The sequence below is a fragment of the Marmota monax genome, unplaced genomic scaffold (assembly GCF_021218885.2).
Source record: "Marmota monax isolate L192 unplaced genomic scaffold, Marmota_monax_Labrador192_F-V1.1 WCK01_AAM20220418_F8-fsc00014, whole genome shotgun sequence".
NCBI classification, from domain to species: domain Eukaryota; kingdom Metazoa; phylum Chordata; class Mammalia; order Rodentia; family Sciuridae; genus Marmota; species Marmota monax.
The window spans coordinates 6854735-6871745 of record NW_026695222.1 but is presented as its reverse complement, the minus strand read 5'-3'; positions in this window follow the sequence as shown (position 1 = coordinate 6871745).

Sequence of the window (17011 nt, the reverse complement as noted above, 5' to 3'; positions counted from 1 at the left end):
TCTCCTTCTATTGAAGAAGCACATACCTCTGTTTGTTCAGAAGTCTTGACTAATGGCCGCTGCTTATCCGCTAATGTGCCTCTCTGTAAACTTATCAGATTCTAAGAGGTCATTGGCTCACTATTAAAAAATTCTGTGGTCTTTCACATAGTTAATAAAAATAGTGTCATTTAACCTTTAAAAGTTATTTCCAGGATCATTTCTTTTTTTTTTTTAAGAGAGAGAGAGACAGAGAGAGAGAGAGAGAAAGAAAGAGAGAGAGAGAATTTTAATATTTATGTTTTTAGTTTTCGGCGGACACAACATCTTTGTTTGTATGTGGTGCTGAGGTTCGAACCCGGGCCGCACGCACGCCAGGAAAGCACGCTACCGCTTGAGCCACATCCCTAACCCCCAGGATCATTTCTTACAAACATAAAAGAGAAAATTTGATAGGTCAAATAAATCCCAATGATCTCAGCAGGCAGATTCTTGACTAGGGTCAACTGCTATATTTTTTATGTCCATACTGCCATAGCAGTCTGCAGAACAGAGATGGAAGTAATGACACTCCCTGATAGTAATCATGTTTATATTGCAGATCCACCATTGTCCAACTCACTGTCATTCACACCCTTCTGTTATAAGTAAGTCTAAATCAGACTCTGAAACTCAAATGCTTATAGTAACCACACAGGCAATGTATATGAGTGACATAAACAGGTGTAAGAAAGCATTTTGGGCATGTGTGGATACTCTAGGTCTGCATTTGATAGTGATGTTCATGCAAAACATATTTTACTTTTATCTTATTCTATATTAAAAATATATTTTGAGTGTGACGATAACGGCAACTAAGGCCAGGGCTACAATATGGTGTGGTGGGGCCCCATGAAAAATTGGAAAGTACACATTTCATCCAGAGGAATATCTATTGCTTTGGTTTAGCACACTGATGAAGACACAGTCTTGTCAAAATTTCTCCCCCTTGGAGTGAGGGGAGGGATGGGGCTGTGGAGATAGGAAGGATGGTAGAATGAGACAGATATTATTACCCTATATATGCCTATGATTACACTATGGGTGTGACTCTGCACCATGTACAGTTGTGCTCCATTTTTGTACAACGTGTCAAAATGCATTCCAATGGGGGTGTAATAGCACATGCCTATAATGTACCAGCAGCTCTGGAGGCTGAGGCAGGAGGATCATGAGTTCAAGGCCAGCAAAAGTGAGGCACTAAGCAACACAGTGAGTCTCTGTCTGTAAATAAATAAAATATAAAAGAGGGCTGGGGATGTGGCTCAGTGATTGAGTGCCTCTGAGTTCAATCCCTAGTACCAGCCCCATCCCAATGCATTCTACAGTCATGTATAACAAATTAGAACAAATTTAAATTTTTTAAAAAATTTATCCCTCTTCCAAAAATAAGCAAGAGTTCTCTATTCAAATTTTCAACATTGGCAACAAATTTTTAAAAGCTAAAAATATGTTTAGCCAAATCTGACTCGTCTTAAAGTAGATATCACCCACTTGTAGATATCAAGCATCTCTTGAACTTGATGAGAACCTGAATGCAAGGTTCCTGGACAGAGTTTTACACCAAGTGAGAAGATGGATGATTGCTTCAATATCCTTCTACAGTGATAACATACAGGAATTTTGAAATGATTTGGAAGCCACCACGAAGCTAATCAGCTGTGTTCTAGGATAGGCCTAGCTCCAGATCATCTTCTTTCTTTTCCTTTGGCGTCACCTCTTTCCCAAGCATGGACACTTTTACTCTTACACACACACACACACACACACACACACACACATTTCCTAGGAATGCCCTTTCTGGACATTCAGTCTGCACTTGACAGCTCAGCTCCCTGCTTATGTGTGTTGCTATTAAACTATGAAAATATCTCCATAATGACATTCCTCTTTCACTAAACCCTAATTTTTTCTTGGCACAGACAGGAAAACTTCTGGCTCAGATGATCTGTAAGCACGTCCCAGGTGCCCCTTTGCTAACTATACAAGTTGCTTTGCAAGTACTCACTTGGGTTTCATTGAGAGCAACAAAATATTTGATAAGTACTGTAGAGAATCTTAGGGTTGTGCAATTCATTGACCTGTTGAGAATGCTCATCATTGAGTAGATAAAGGCTCTTCAAATATGGGATCAGCATAGAGAAGAGAGGATGCCAGAAGACATTTGTTAGTACTCTAAAGTATTAAGCCCCATGGCTCTTGCTCCTACAAGGGACTTTTCATAACCTGATAGAATCTGGACACTTTAAGGAAATAAGATGACTCTGAAGTTAGAATAGAATCAAGGGAAGAAGGATCCTCCTTTTGAAGCAGTCCTGAGGTCAACCCCCTCTTGCCTCAGTCTACCTGTGTCTTGTCACCTAGGCCATTTCTGTTCCCTCTCCCTTCCTCCTCCTCTATATTCTTTGATGGGAGCTGCGTGGTTCTGCTGTGGCCTGCTGGCTGGACCCAGATCCTCTGGCTTTCTGAGCTGGTCTGCATCCTGTTTGCTACATCTGTTTCTCTCAACTCCTGATGTCAGTGTTTTCAACCAAAGTGTGTTAACTTTGAACTTTTGGCTCCTGACCTCTCCCTTGCTAAGAGGATGCTGTCCTTGACTTTGCATGGGGCTGATTTCCTGCCCCCTCCAAGAGCATCTACCTCATGGAAGGATACACAAATTACTTCCCCTGACAACAACCTCTATTGCCAGATGCTGTGCCTTGGAAACTGCCTTATTTAAAGGCGAACATCGCCCCAATGCTTAAACTGACTACTGGTGCAAGAGATATACTAGAGTCAGAGCATTGGAATTATTATTTTACATTTTTCCTTGTAGCTTAAAAAAGTTTTTTTTTTAAAAAAAAGCCTGTTTTCATAATGAATAGAAAGCATTATGTTATTGACCTGAAAATAAAAAGGCAAATGCTTATTAAGGCGTGTTGGTCACTATGTGTTAGAGGACAGGAATTCCTGGTGATGCAATCGGCTTTATCCAGAAACTGAGTACAGAAAAGCTTTTCATATGTGCTAAGTCTGCAGCTGCAATAAAGCCGCCATGCAAACAGTCAGCTCTGACTGGGGGATCCCAGCTTCTCTGCTGAGGTGTAGGTGTGGATCCTTGTGGGTGCAACAACATTACCTGTGAGAGCCAGGCACCAAATTCTACATCCACGCTCCCAATTCAATGTCATGCAAGCAAATTAAGTGATTTATGGGGATGATTGCTACCAGGTCTTCATAGTCCTGAGGGTCAATAAAAATGTTACTTGAAGAAAACAACCATCAGCATAAAGATTATCTGTTAAATCAAGGTAGTTTCTATTGGGTGATGAGTTTCTATGCATTGCATGCCATGTATGAGTTTGACATACTGCACACTTTTTTATGACAATAATAAAGAACACACAGCAAGGAGCACTTGAAAAACTGAATATAAGAGAATTTGTCTTCATTTGAGTAGTTTCTTGAGCAACTGAGTTCTGATGAGCAACTGGAATTATTTTTATGTATGGCAAAACCATGGCCCTGTTTTCTCATGGTAAAATCAAAATTAATATGAATGTAATAACATACTTAATATGGGCAAATGGTACAGCTTGCCTAAAAAATGTTAGGTCATTTAAACAAAATGACTCCTTTAGAGTTTAGATCAGAAACCATAAAGAGGTGCTTATAGAGTAAGCACTGCCTGGGTCAAGTCAGGCAAACTTATTCTTCTAAGTACATCAAACAAGGAATTTAATAGAGGGAATTGACGGAAATGAGAAGAAGGTAAAAAAGCCAAAAATGAGACAGTGAGGTAACTCAGAAATTAGGAGATACAATCCCTATGGTTAAAAGGAAGAAATGCTATTAACAGGGCCAGAATTTGGGGGCATAAACTGGAAGTTACAATTTCTGTAATTTGGCATCCAGTGGGAAGATGTACCCAAGGGGTACATGGGGAGAAATACCTTGGCCTCCCATCTCCCACCCTCCAGGCTTCTATCAAAACCTCCCTGGGGCTGAATCTACCAGGAAGCCAAGGAGAAAGAGGCTGGAAAAGCTGGTTCCAGAGCAGGACATGGGAAGTACTACAAACTAGAAAATGATTAACACATTTGGTGTCTCAGGAGACACAAATATTGGTTTATTTGCATTAATTAATTGAACCATATCCTAAGTAGACTTTGACTATCAAATTTTAAATTCCCTTTTTACTTGTTTTCATTTTAAAATGAAATGATGGAAAATTACACATGATCAGGCTGTGTGATATGTTTGCCAGTAATTGTGTGGGAACCCTAGTTGGGTCTCTCTGTACCCATACATCTTCATTTTTCCTAAAATGTTCCTTGTTGTCCTCCTTCCCATCTTTTTTTATTTATATTAGCATTAGGATTACCCAGTAAACAGGAATGATGATTTCATTCATTTTTATAACCTAATCCCTCAGAGGGTGAGGCAAGCTGGGGGTGGGGGAGTACATGCTGGTAACTATTTTAGACTTGTAAATTTTATAAGTTCAAATATCTTACTCAATGCTAGGACCTGAGTAGGGAAATGCCTGGTTCAATGATGTAAACACAGAAAACATCAGGAATGTAAGAAAGGAAGTAAAAGCAAAAGGAGGCATTTTAGAAACATTCCCACTTTTTTAGAGTCTAGAATTTTCTTTGCTCTGAATTTCTCCAGTTCATCCGAGTTTCAACAGCATTTTCACTTGCTGCCATGGGAATCTGTTTTCTGCAATCCCAAATGCAAATGATTTGATTCTGAACTGCATTCAGTGTGATCTTTTTATAAACCCATAAGGGTTTATAAGAAGAGAAGAGGTGAAAAGAGGTGCAAGGATTATTTAACACATGCTCCTGCAGTGCCTATTAGATGTTGGCAGTTGACACTTTATTGCTCTAAGCACTTAGCAGATATTATCACATTTGACTCTTTAAATAACTGTGTAAGTTATGGTTGTGAGGATGGGTGATGTGCCTGTGACTATTTTTCTTTCACAAGTTTATAGTTAAAGAATCTAAAGCACAGGGGAATGAAGGAAAAGTCCTGAAGTTGTACAGTTAGCAATTGGTAGAACCAGTATTCAAACCAGGCGGTGCCGGAGTCTGTATCCTTGACCAGTTAACTGAGTTATGCTGTTCTCAATCTCAAAGTCTCAAGGCCTTCAGAGTTACTGCCTGGCAGCTGAGCGCTCCATAAGCAAACATTCCAGCAAACAAGGTGGAACTCCCCTCACTTTTTATGACGTGGCCTCACAAGTCACCTGGTGTAACTTCCACTGTAATCTTTTGGTTGAAGCAGTGACAGGCCCACTCAGATCCAGAAGTAGGGGGCAGGGGGTGTGGCAAGGTGTCAAAGAATTTGCAGTCATACTTTGCATGCATCCCAGTGGGCAGAATACCAGCAGCAATAACCACAATATATGATATCCAGAATAGTGGGTTGGTTTTTATTTGCTGAAATGACCTTATGTTTTCCTATATTTGGTCCCCATTTATCTATGGCAGGAAATGGAAGGAAATAGAGTCTTTCCTGAAGGCAGTTCTCTGTTCCAACTGGTATTCTTCTAACGCCTCCTTTAACTCTGACAACCTTCTAAATGGCATCGGACAAGACTTCCACCGACTCAAGTTTCATTGATGTAGCTGTACCCATATAGAAAACGTTCTGTTGCCTATATTCAAAACACATTGCTAAGCCAATTTTCTTTAAATTCCCCTGAATTTCCTCCCTTGGGAGGTTTGCACAACTGCCAAGTTTGAAACTTAAACTTTCAGATACTTTTGAGTAATACTCAGTGAAGAAAGAGGGGGGAAAAAAGGATTTTGGTAAGGTGATGTTGTGTGTGTGTGTGTGTGTGTTGTACTCAGAAAAAAAAATAAAATTTTTCGTTTAACTGTAAAATACTGAACTAAATTTGTTCAAATCTTTTGAATACAGATTCAATTCACAGAGCTAGCAACTATCGAAAAATTTAAACTGAAAAATATTGCAAAAGCCATTTCAATCACCAGATTTCTGTTTTTGTTTAAAATCTGATTTTGTGGCCTATATTGATTTTTTTTTTAATAAATAGCTCTGGTGCATATCACAATCAAAGTATTCAATGACATTTCTTTATAATTTGTCCCCAAACAATAATTTGGTACATAGAAATTTTGGGGGGGGGGGCATTTCCTAAGTCCAAGTCTAAGACAAATATCCCAAGTGCAGACAACCAAATATTGGAATGATTGGCTGATTCATCTATTTCACCTTCATGGCCAAAGTTAATTTTAATTATGTGGCTGGCCGCCAAAGTTGTCTTTTCCTCTCAAATCAATACATAAGCAGACAAAAGACAGCCACTGAAAACTAACAGTTCACTGATACCTTTCTGTTAAAACCTTTAAATGTGCAGACCGTGTTAAAGGGGCTGTCAGTGAAATATTTTGATTGGTTAAGAACAGGTTGCTATAAAATAAAATAATCAAGTTCATCAGGAACTTGATTAGGCCTGATCATCAGAAAGGTTGCACATGGAATGTCTGAATGAATGGATGGAGTTGACGAAGTTGACTTAATTAGAAAGTTTTTCCATTACTCCCAAGGTATTCAAACTTTAAAGTCCACATGTGCAATATAAGAAAGCTTAATGTGACTTGAACCATAGCTCAAACAGCATAAGGTTTTAGGACAACATTTTCCTGGATTAGACCACCAGGATTTGATTCCACTTCTACTATTTGGAACTGAGTTGCTTTATGTTACTTAATTACCTTGTGTCTTTTGTCTTCCCTCTATGACATGGGAATGATAGAAGTACCTGTAGAATTGTTGAAAGAATCAAATTAATTATGTAGTAAAAATGGGAGTTCATAACCCACTTGAATCAAAGTGTGAAATATGATATGTCAAGAACTATGTAATGTTTTGAACAACCAACAATAAAAAATTTTAAAAATAAAAATTTAAAAAAATAAATAAATAAAAAAATAAAAAAGAAAGCAGTTTCTAGAAAGATGTGGATCAAGTGAGTACACAGTCCATCTGAGAAAATGCCACAAGAAAGAATAATAAAACATAAAAACATGAATTAAAAAAAAAGAATCAAATTAATTAATTTATACTCAAAATAATTGGCACAGTAAGTGTTCAATAAATGTGGCTGTCATTTATGCTATTGTTTACCTCTGTGATTCTTAACAACTCATTAACATAATTTTTCTTGCCGCCATAACTGGGGAAAGATAAGTCCTACTTCAAACACACTCACCTGGTTGCTCTGAGGAAGGCTTCTGTTGTTGATGAGTTCTAGGAAATTATAAGGCTCTTCTTGCACTGTGCCATCTGCTTTTAAAGAATACAGTTAAAAGCATGTGAAATATTACCTGGTAAATAAGTGGTGGATATGCAGAGTCTGAAGGAAAATGGAAGAACAAGATACACTAACCAGCTTAAAAAATGGTAAATGAATAAGAAAAAAATGAGCAGAAAATAAATATACCACTAGGGATCAAATAAAGGAAGGGACATGTTACTCAGAGAAATGAATCAGGAAATCAGAGAAAAGTTAAAGGCTCTGATGTCTCCCCATAACCTCCCAAATAGGAAAGACTGTGAATAAACATCTACCTTTGGATTTTCATAAAATCTATGAAATATGTAATGTGTTCTAGGACAGATCAGTAATTGATCTCAAACACAGATATATTCTACTTAAATTACAACTTCAAAGACTAAGATCATTTTCTCAGGAATACAGACAGAAAAAACAAGTTGATTTTAGGCTTTTCTAGAACAGTTTGTATTGCCAGAGGCACTAGAGCATTATCTTCAAGGTATTTGGGTTGGTAGTGAGTGGGTAAAGGCAAGGTTGATGTACATGTCTTAAATCAAACCAAAAGAGCATTTACATTTATATGAAATGAATTACCTGCAAAAATCAAATGCCATAACCTTTTATGATTAAATTACTTAATATTTTATATAACACTTAGAATACTGCCTAACATAGTGAAAGCATTTTGTAAATGTTAATTTATATTAAAAAAATGAATCTTGTGAAACCCAGGAGAGCTCCCTCTTTCTTTCTTTCTTTCTTTCTTTCTTTCTTTCTTTCTTTCTTTCTTTCTTTCTTTCTTTCTTTTAATTTGTTATATATGGCAGCAGAAGTAATTTCAATTCATAGTACACATATAGAGAACAATTTTTTTGCCTCTTTCAATGCTTTATTCACTCAAATTACTCAATGCAATTTCACTCTATAGCTTCTTAATCAAGAAAACGACAATCCTTAATGCTAGGCACTGCAATTGACATAATCAATTCATAGCAAACAACTCTAGATTAATTCTAAGCACTGCAAAACACACTTAATCATGACAGGCTAACGACAGACATTCCCTTTGCATGCTATGTTCAAAGGTCTTAAGTCTTATGCTTTGAGTCCAGCAGGTGCACACTCACTCAGACCATGGTGATCAGGTCCAGAACTAAGGCAGGCTTTTCCTGGCATGAAGTGGACGACTGGTTGAGGAGGGGGTCATAGGGAGAAGTTGTGGCTTTTACCAAGGCCCAGATGAGGTAGTAGAGTTTGAGAGTGGTAAGGATCACACAGAGGCTCAGGAAATGATGAAAAGTGATGGGATGGCAGGTCCTTATCAGGCCCTCCAGCTCGAGTGCATCCTTTTCTTGGCTGGCTGAATCCCGGTTCATTTTTTCATGTCTGTGGTTGTACACAAAGTAGAGTCTTAATGTGTCTTCCATGAGTTCTTCTTAATAACATCTTCTCCATCAAAGGAAGCCCTGTGTATGCACAGAACCCATGTACATGTAGAACTAAAATTAATTAGACAATGGGACTGTAGAAGGCTCATATTCTAATGCTTAAAGTATAAAAATAATAATAGAGCAACAGGATTTCAGGAGGTGAGGGGCAGACCTGGAACTTTGAGGGATTATAAGGTTATAAGATATGTCAGGTATTGATTTTTCCCATTTTTGTATGGAGAATCAATAGACTATATCTAAAATAGATAAGTCATGAAATAGTGATTCTACTATTTGTGTTTTCACATAGTATTTTTGAGGACCTACTATTGCATCAGACACTATTTTGAGTTATGTGGATATGACTATAAACCAGGCATATGATATTCCCACTCTCTTATACTTTAGATTCTAGTAGGAGAAACTAGCTAATGCAATTAGACAATAAAATAATAATGAAAGACTCCCAAATATGCTGATTTTAAGTCCTTTGGGTATTAGTCCTTTGGATATGTAGGAATTATATATTAAAGAGGTTATTTCAAACCAATAGGGATAGATATCAATAAAATTTATAGAAAACTGGAAAAAATAATTTCAGAGAAGTCAAAAATTTAAAGACAAATAATGAATTCATTAAAATATTATAAAAAATTATTGGTTAATTTACAATCTTGGAGGATGAAAATATTTTATGAAGACAAAGCACAGAAATCACAGAATTAAAGAGTAATACATCTAATTACATGGATGCTTAAAATTTCTGTACAGAAAAATGCATCATATATCATAAAGACATAAGACATCCAATAAACGGGAAATATTTGTGAAATAATCTGAGAAAGAGCATCTTTCTTTAACATGTAAAAAGTCTGTAAAATTGATTAAAACTATAGGTGTGATAATAGCATTATGATGTTTGTTTGTTTTGTTTATTTGCTTTTTAAGTTAATAAGAAAGTCAAGAAGCCCTGAAAGATGGGCAGAGGACCTGATCAAAAACTGAAATAATGAATAGTAAATATGAGATGAGTTTTTTTAACATCACTCACAATAAAAAGAAATGCAAATTAAAATAAGACACCATAGGCTGGGGATATGGCTCAAGCGGTAGCATGCTCGCCTGGCATGCATGCGGCCCGGGTTCGATCCTCAGCACCACATACAAAGATGTTGTGTCCGCTGAAAACTAAAAAAAAACAAATATTAAAATTCCCTCCAAAAATAAAAAAATAAAATAAGACACCATTTATCTTACCATTTTACCCACATTGGATGCTACCCAAAGTTGATGAGGATTCTGTTGATGATAGAGAAAATCAATACAAGATTGTTTTTTGAAGTGCAGTTTAGCTATAAAGCTATAGTCCTTCACAATTGCTTAAAAATACACATACTTGGCTGGGGAAGAAGCTCATTGACAGAGCACTTTCCCAGCATGCATGAGGACCTGGGTTTGACCCCCAACACTTAAAAATATATGATATATATAATTTAGATACATATATGCACTATATATATGCAATATATATATATATATATATATATTTATATATACATAAACCAGAAATCTATTGTTCCAAATATATCTTCTGCACATACTTGCAAAATTATAGATAGGTTTGTTAATTAAAACATTCTTATGAGAAAAAAGAAAATAGAAAAGCTTATTTCACTTAGTGTGATATTCTACAGTTCCACCCACTTACCAGCCAATGCTATAATTTCATTTTTCTTTATAGCTGAATAATATTCCATTGTGTATACATACCACAACTTCTTTATCCATTCATCTTCTAGGTTGTTTCCATAGTTTAGCTATTGTTAGTTGAGTGGCTATAAACATTGATGTGGCTGTGTCACTCTAATATGCTGATTTTAAGTCCTTTGGGTAAATGCTAAAGGAGTGGAATACCTGGGTCAAATGGTGGTCCCATTCCAAGTTTTCTGAAGAATTTCCATACTGCTTTCCAGATTGATTGCACCATTTTGCAGTCCCACCAGCAATTATGGCATTGGCTGGTAAATGGGTGGAACTGTAGAATATCACACTAAGTGATTGTTAGTTGTATTCTTGATAATTGCCATTCTGACTGAAGTGAGATGGAATCTCAGTATAGTTTTAATTTGCATTTCTCCAATTTCTTGAGATGTTGAATATTTTTTTCATATAGTTATTCACAGGCAATGTGAAGTGCCTGTTCAATTCCTTTGCCCATTTATTGATTGGATTATTTTGTTTTTTGCTGTTGAGTTTTTTATGTTCTTTGTATATCCTGGAGATTAATGCTCTATCTGAGTTGCAGGGGGTAAATATTTTCTCCCATTCTGTAGGCTCTGTGTTCATGTTCTTGATTTTTTTCCTTTGCTGTGAAGAATATTTTTAGTTTGATTCCATCCCATTTATTGATTCTTGATTTTACTTCTTGTGCTTTAGAAGTCTTATTGAGGAAGTCTGTTCCTGAGCTTGATATGATGGAGAGTTAGGCCTACTTATTATTCTAGTAGGTGCAGAGTATCTGTTCTAATGTCAAGGTCTTTGATCCATTTTGAGTTGAGTTTTGTTCAGGGTGAGAGATAGGGGTTCAATTTCAATTTACTACGTATGGATTTCCAGTTTTCCCAACACCAGTTGTTGAGAGGCTATCTTTTCTTCAATGTGGGTTATGGTGCCTTTGTCAAGTATGAGATAACTGTATTTATGAAGGTATTTCTCTGTGTCTTCTATTCTGTTCCATTGGTTTTTCAATTCTATCTTTGTGCCAGTACCATGCTGTTTTTGTTACTATCGCTCTGTAGTATAATTTAAGGTCTGGTGTTGTGGTGTCTCCTGTATTACTTTTCTCACTAAAGATTGTTTTGGCTATTCTGAGCCTCTTATTTTTCCAAATGAATTTAATGACAGCTTTTTCTATTTTTGTGAAGAACATTATTGGAAATTTAATGGGAATTGTGTTAAATCGGAATAGTACTTTTGGTAGTATGGCCATTTTGACAATATTAATTCTGCTTATCCAAGAACATGGCAGGCCTTTCCATTTTCTAAGGTCTTCTTCAATTTCTTTCTGTAGTATTCTGTAGTTTTTATTGTAGAGGTCTTTCATTTCTTTTCTTAGATTGATATCCCAGTATTGTTTTTGTTCTTTTTTTTCCCTTTTGAGTCTATTGTGAATGGGATAGTTTTCTTGATTTCTCTTTCAGCTGATTTGTCATTGCTGTCTAGGAAGGCAATTGATTTATGGGTGTTAATTTTATATCCTGCTACTTTGCTGAATTTGTTTATGAGTTCAAAAAGCTTTTTGGTGGAGTTTTTGGGTCTTATAAATATAAAATCATTTATCAACAAAAAAATTCACAGTTAGTTAACTGTGAATTTCTGTTTTTTTCCTATATAGTAGTTTTTCAAAAAATATGCTGAACCAGTAATTTGCTGAATCAGTACCAAGTTAGCAAGAATCAATGGTTAGAACAGCAGATCTATTGCTAACATTGATTTTCAGATTATTTAATTAAATTAAAACTGTTTTCCTTAGTGGCTTTATAATTATTTCTACTCTGGGTTAGACCAATTATTGCCAGTCTGCTAGCACTTTTTACATGCAAATTGGTCTTTTGTTAATGAATTGTTTAAGCACAAAATGGCTACCTAATCATCTAAAATATTAGTTTTCCTTGGTAAGAGGACTTAATTACCTATTTGATATATACTTGCTGGCATGAATGACTTGAAAGGAATAACCTTAAGGACCTATTCATTGACTATTGTGGGAATTGAAATCTTGGATTTTGAAACCCAGATCGGCTTTTCTTTGTGATTTTTTTCTCTCTCTACCACTAGGCATTTACACAAAGAGAAAATTCTTCCTACTATATTTTCTGCACTATGTCATTCCAACTCCTTTTCCATTCCTTGTGGGCCATTAAGCCCTACCAATTCTTACCTTTTCAATTTCTTATAGCCTTCTTCACCCCATGCTTCTGCTGAGCACAAGGACTCCCCATCTCTTGCTTAACTAATTACAACAACCTTTTAATTTGTCCTTCTGCCTATAATCTGGCTCTACTCCAAGCCATCATGCCCACTTCTACTAAGGAGATTTTTTTTTTCTCAAAAGCAAAGTAGATCCTATGGGGAAAAGACCAAATTCCTTTGCCCAGCAAAATGCTGGCACCCCTCTCTCCTCTTCCGTCCAGTCACACTTAATTGCCAATCATTTCTTTAATGCATCTTGATGTTTCACGCTTTTCTGCCTTTCCCCCTGCTGTTCCTCCTGCCTGGAATTCCCTCCCTCCCTTGTCTATCTGCCCAACACCTGCTCAGTTTTCATGATCCAACGCAAATGTTACGTCCTCCCAGGAAACCTTCTCTGACCTTCAAGTGAAGGTGGTAACTCTATTCTTGGTTCAATTTCTGTACCTTGTATAAACTTCTGTTTCATTGATTTGTATAAATCGCCATATTCATCTTTGTCACTCCAGAAACTTAGCAGTGCCTGGAAAAGTAAAAGTCATTGAATGAATAAATGAACCAAGGGCAGGAAATAGGTTTCCCAAGCCAACACTTTTATTTCATTCTTGGCAAACAGCAGTTCAACTTTAAATTCAAAGCATTTTCTGGAGGTGCTATCTCAGGTCAATAGAATATTCAGTGGTTACTTGGGGTTTCTCCAAAGGAAGAATGACAAGGACTTAAGCATAAGTCCATCATAGGGAAGTGAGGTAAATAGGGGAGTGGAGAAAAGAGGAAGAAAAGGGAGCGCAGCTTATGAAGGATGCATTATTAACACAGTTATCACTATACCTGGTGGAAGTTTTAGGGGTCAGTTGAGGACATCACCTCAAAGTCATACCACCTAGAGGCAGGGGGCTGGTGGAGTATTGGTCCCCAAACCCACATTGGTTATTGGCCGAGGGATGCTTCTTGGAGGTGTTAATTCTGTAGCACACCCAGCCAGCAATGCTTGTGGGTAGAGAAAACAGCACTGAATGGGAGAAGCCCTTCCTGGGCAATCAGGTATGTCCTGGGGTGGTCAGGGTTGAGAAGGTTGGGGCAGACATTGACACTGAGTTGCATGGTCATTGTAGAATTAACAGGACAGGATGAATGTGATCTTTCTCATGGTCTCTCAGGTCACATACACTTCATACTATTTGCTCAACAAGTAAGTTCTATGTTAATCAGAACAGGAAAAAGAACCTTCTGTGTCTCACTAAGGCAATTTGTGAAATACAGGCAGGGCGTATTTCCATGAAGAATTGTTGGTCAAAGTGATTCTCTTGATTTGAGTATGTTTTTTAAAGTCACAATTCTAAAGTCACTACCCTCAAACCTTTTCTAATCTTTTGCAAAATTCTCTGAGTGGATTAACATATAACTAAGATAAAATGAATTTGCAGTCAGTCTCCGAAGATCTTTGGATAAATGTACCTGATTGACTATTTAGAGGTGACTATGCAAGGCTACTATTAGGCTTCCTATTGACCAATACATTGTGAAAATTGCAGAAACATGCAAATGAGGTTTTAAGTAGAGGAAGGATTCCTAGGTATTAGAACTTACAAATATATTCTCCTCCTGAGAAATGTTTTTACTTTTAAGGAATAGAAGATCACAACCAATAATGACCCTTGTTACAGATAACATCAACTATTTCATGAACTATTTGGAGATATGTTTCACCTACTGATAACTTCTTGTTCTTACTTTCTTTCATGATTTATATCATCTCCTCCACTTTCAAATTCCTTATCATTTATGGGAGATAAATGTAAATAAGGAAAGATCACTCTCAAAGAAAGAAAAATTACAATAGAGCTATCAATTACTGAAGTTTTATTTATAAACTGATGATTTTTCTATAATATGATCAGATATTTTCCAAACTCCGCACTTAAAATCTTTTAAGGACTTAGAGCTATTCTGTAAATTCAATAGACAATTATTTTTATTCCTTTAAGTAATGTCTGTTAACTTCAAGCATCTTACAATCAAGGAAAGAACATATTTTACGTGTACTCAATCCCCTGGTAGTCCTTAATTTTTCAAATAAATGTTTATAAAAATGAAAAAAGATGGAATATTTAAATGTACCTTGTAAATCAAACCAAACTAAAACAGCATTCATGACATTTTATTGAGACTTAATTTCTCTGATAGAAGTGGTTAATTTATACAAAAAAGTTTATGGAACACATATCTAGCCTCTAACTGAGCTTCTACTTTAAGGGCTGTGTTCAAAGAGACATTTAAGGATAAAGATTTAACATACTCTACATACAAAGATATGAAAAATTGTACTCTGTTTATGTAATAAGAATTTTAATACATTCCGCTGTCATATATTTTAAAAAATAAAATGAATAAAACTAAAAAAAAAAAAGATAAAGATCTGTGACGATCTCATTGAAGAAATGGAGGATATGTACGAGATGATCACAGGGGTCATTAAAAGATGGGCTGGACATTATGAAGTCAAACAACAACAAGTGCTGGCGAGGATGTGGGGAAAAGGGTACACTTGTACATTGCTGGTGGGACTGCAAATTGGTGCAGCCAATTTGGAAAGCAGTATGGAGATTTCTTGGAAAGCTGGGAATGGAACCACCATTTGACCCAGCTATTCCCCTTCTCGGTCTATTCCCTAAAGACCTAAAAAGAGCACGCTACAGGGACACTGCTACATCGATGTTCATAGCAGCACAATTCACAATAGCAAGACTGTGGAACCAACCTAGATGCCCTTAAATAGACGAATGGATAAAAAAATGTGGCATTTATGCACAATGGAGTATTACTCTGCATTAAAAAATGACAAAATCATAGAATTTGCAGGGAAATGGATGGCATTACAGCAGATTATGCTAAGTGAAGCTAGCCAATCCCTAAAAAACAAATGCCAAATGTCTTCTTTGATATAAGGAGAGTAACTAAGAACAGAGTAGGGACGAAGAGCATGAGAAGAAGATTAACATTAAACAGGGATGAGAGGTGGGAGGGAAAGGGAGAGAGAAGGGAAATTGCATGGAAATGGAAGGAGACCCTCAGGGTTATACAAAAGTACATACAAGAGGAAGTGAGGGGAAAGGGAAAAATAATACAAGGGGGAGAAATGAATGACAGTAGAGGGGGTAGAGAGAGAAGAGGGGAGGGGAGGGGAGGGGGAATAGTAGAGGATAGGAAAGGCAGCAGAATACAACAGACACTAGTATGGCAATATGTAAATCAATGGATGTGTAACTGATGTGATTCTGCAATCTGTATATGGGGTAAAAATGGGAGTTCAAACCCACTTGAATCAAAGTGTGAAATATGATATATCGAGAACTATGTAATGTTTTGAACAACCAACAATAAAAAATTAAAAAAAAAGATGGGCTGGATCAAATTTAATGTTCAATTGAAAAGTTGCATTTTTATTTTATTTTTGGCACTGGGGATTGAACCCAGGGGTGGGGTGCTCTGCCACTGAGCTACATCCCCAGCCCTTTTTATTTGTATATTTATTTATTTTATTTTGAGATAGGGGCTCAGTAAGTTGCCCAGCTGGCCTGAAACTTGAGATTCTCCTTCCTCAGACTCCCAAGATGCTGGGATTATAGGTGTACAATATAATCCCAAATTTGGCTAATTTTTTTGTTTTCTCTTAAATCAATTGGTTCTCATAAGTATCAATCATGTTTGACCTAAGCTTTCCTCAGCATTTTTAGTTCTCTCTCTCTCTCTCTCTTTAACAGCAAAATTAACCATGTTCCAAATTACTCCCCTGCTCATTTTCTCAGCCTCCTTACCTCTGACTCCCACCTCTATCTCATACAATCTTTTCTTCTTTTATATCTGTGATCTAGAAAGCCATTAACTCAATCTGTGAAATTTTCCTATCCTCACCAACATTTAAGGCTTCATATCATTCTGAAAACTTCTTCTAAAAACTCCCTTCTTATGCATTTGAAGACAAATCACCATTGTCTCTTGTTTGCTTCTCTAAACAGTCTTTGGTGACATCTTCCATGCCCTTCCTCAGTAAATTTTTACTCCTCCAAATGGTTAAATCTCAGAAATGTGCAACTCAACTTCCTAAATCTTCTCCTGAACTCCAGCCAAGTGTCTAATAACATAGTTTAGATTTCTACGACATTTAACCAAAAGCTCATAGATCCTTCCCAGCCTGAGTCTCCTGTTTGGTTTCTTTTCAGACTGCTGTCTGATAAGGACACCACACATCACCCCCCCACACCCCCCCCCACCCCCCACCCCCGGCACCCAGCTT